Here is a 3,232-nt window from a genome sequence, read left to right as displayed (position 1 = left end):
AATCTCTGCATCATATGATTATGCCCATCTTAGGTGTCTGCAGGATAAATTCCTAGAAAAGGGGTTGCTACCTCAAGGAATACCTTTTATTAACGTTATTTTAAAAAGAATTTCTGGTCCCCCTTTTAATATATTGGTGCAGCTTACCACACACACACACACCCCGTTAAAGAGCAAAGTTAGTCTTTGGATTGAGGTTCATCTTCCTGAGGGGATACTGTGAACCCCTCTCCCTGAAGAAGCTCCATCCCAGTGTAGACATCCCCTCCCAGCTAATGGCAGTCTGGCTTGGGTGTGAGTTCAGGCTCCCCAGAGCTTATGTGTAAGCAATATATTTAGGCTTTGATATCAAAGAAAGGCTAGTTGTTTGAAAGACCAGAGGTAGCAAAACTAAGAGGGGCTCTTGTCATTTAAATTGAAGCTCTACATGTTTATAGACCACTTGGCAACAGAGATAAAGTACCTTTCATCTTTAGGGTGTCCGTGATCCAAGCTTCCAGAAGGAAGAGCGAATGACCTAGATGTTTTAGTGGGCACCGGCAAAAGCAGGACGCATGGTGCCTATCATTTGTCTTTGGGTTTGGGCAAAGCTGTTCTGGGGGTATGAAAAACAACAGGTCCTTCTAGGAAGAGACTCAGTTCAGCCCCTTGGGAGACCTTTGGGGCTTTTGGACCCTCACTGCGGGCATCTGCCGGCTCCAGAGAGCAAGAGTCCTGCCACTTTTTGCTATAGGTGTGGCGCTCCTGGCATTACTATGTTTGGGGTGAATTCCACGGGGCATGTTCTCTTCTGACTTTTCTTCCAAGGTGGCCCCTCCTGAAGGTACAGGAAGGAAACCAGCCACAAAAGAAGGATCCCCATCGCCCTAATATGTATTAAACCCCTCTCACAGCCTAAGAAAGGACGGGTGTCTGTTTTACACAGAACACCCAGACGCAGAGGGTTTAAGTAATTAGTCCACTGTTACATAGCCAGTAAGGGCAGCATTTCCAGCCCACCCTCGTGTGACTCCCGAGCTCATGCCATCCCAGGCCTACGTGCTGGCCAGGCTTTGGCCCTAGGGATCCCAGCCCACATGGAATCTTGGACTCAGAGTTGTAGAGCTGAAAGGGACAATGACAAAGCTGAAGCCATCCCACTTGGCCAAAAGACTGGAATCTGTCACTGCCTGGAAATAAGCCTCTCCTCCTGCTGCCCATGGGTAGTGGGTGAGGAGACTTTTACCATGTCACCCAGCAGTTAAGGACCTGGCTCACATCAGACCTGGCTTCAGAACCCATTTCTGCCACTTGCTAGTTGAGTGACATTGAGCAAGTCGCTTCCTATCTCCAACTTCAGTTTCCTCCTTTGTGACAGGGAAACAATGCTCCCTGCTCCTAAGGCAGCAATGAGGATTGGACACAAGGTGTTATTTTCTGTAGCAGGTTCAGCTTGGTGCCTGCTCTGCAGTCGGGGCCCAGGCAGGCTCTGGTGAGGCCCAGGTGAGTTCTTTGTTAGCAGGTCGGTGAGTGTCCCAAAGAAGTGTCACGAGTCAGCTTCCAGATCTGCAGTTTGGTAATCCTCCCAGCCCTACAGGTGCCAGGTGGCGAGCAGGAAGTTCCCTATGGGTGTGTTTGCAAGTTACCTGGGAGCACTTACCTGTACCAGGAGTGGTGCTTTTGTCCCTTTCGTCCCCATTCTGATGCAGCCTGGCACCGGCAACCTGCCCTGGACCCTCGGGGTGCTTGGGCTTGCGGTGAGAGTGTCCCACCATACTCCCTCTAGTGTGCACCTTGGAGGCCAGCCTCCCTGGATTCCATTACTCTTAACAATTATAATGGATTCAGCAAATGTTCAGAGCTTTAAATATTATTAGTAGAGTTGTCTATGATAAAAGAATTAAACAGTACTAAAGAATATAAAATAAACCTTCCCTCCCTTCCTTGGGCCCCCAGTTCTACTGCCTAGAGGTATCACTGTTAAGTTTCTTCTAGAAATTTCCTATGCATATTCAATGGTATCTCTTTACTCAAAGGGGTCATGTTCTACAACTAGTGCTGCACTTTGCTTTTTGCTTTTTTTTATTAAGTGTCAAGGCATCTTGATCTATTGGCAGGTGTGGACTTAATTCTAAAAGGTTGCGTAGTGTTCTAGTATCTGGATAGAACAACACATAATGGACCAGTCCTCTCTTGGTGGACATTTCGGTGGTTTCCTCTCTGAGGTGTGTGTGTGCTTTGATTTTCATGATTTTTTTTTTTTCTTTTGTGGGATTTTGGCCACTGCACATGGTACTACAGGGGCCCTCATGCACATTTATCTTTGTCACTTTGGGCGAGTAACCGCTGTTCAGCAGCAATAAACCCCCTTATCCAGCGGTGATCCCAACAGGCTCACCCATATAGCCTAGGCCAGTAGTGGGCTTTACCACCCAAGCTTGTGTAATTACACTCCTTGACATTCACGTGGCGAAATCACCTAAGGACAATGCATTTCTCAGAATTATCCCTGTTGTTGAACAACACATAATTGTATCTGTAGAATAAATCCCTAGAACCAATATTGCTGGCCCCAAGTTATGTGCGCCTTCTTTTCAACAGTGGCTTCACATGTTTTCTGCCCATCTGCCAGACCTGCACAGGGGGTCTGAGGTGGACACGGTCCCAGACCCTGCCTCCGGGACTCAGCCTTTTGATAGACACAGGCAAGCAAGGGAGCATGCTCTGCTGCTGAGTGGATCAAGTGTCGGTGGTGGCTCGTGGCCCTTGAGATCGGCTCTGGCTGGCCTCAGCGGCCCACCCATCTGAACAGCCTGCTGAGGGGCTCTGATGTCAAAGCCTGCCGTCTGCCTCTGTGATCTCGGCCCTCTGAGCAGCCACAGCCAGCAGCGTTCAGTAGAACAGCAGAAAGTGAACGGTATTGTTCATTGTCAAAGTTGTGAAATGGAATTGAATTTTTGATAGAAGCCGTTAAGGAAAGGCAGTTGGCTGGCCCCAGTCCAAATTGCCTTTCTCACAGGATGACTGTTGTGATTTCTGCTGTTAAAAACTGTATAAAGAGAGAGAATCACATGCACCTGGGCCTGGCCCGGGCTTTCCCGTCTGTCGCTCTGGAAATCTGGAATGAAAGAAAGGAAACTTAACATTTGTCTGGTGCCTCCCCACACTGGCTCCCGGCAGTCCTCAGGGAACCCTGTGTGGGGGCAGCGCTGTCCCCCTCCTCTAGGCAAGGGGGCTGCAGAGCAGAGGAAAT

This window comes from Talpa europaea, assembly GCF_964194135.1.
Source record: "Talpa europaea genome assembly, chromosome: 9".
NCBI lineage: Eukaryota > Metazoa > Chordata > Mammalia > Eulipotyphla > Talpidae > Talpa > Talpa europaea.
Note: the sequence above shows the minus strand (reverse complement) of the source record.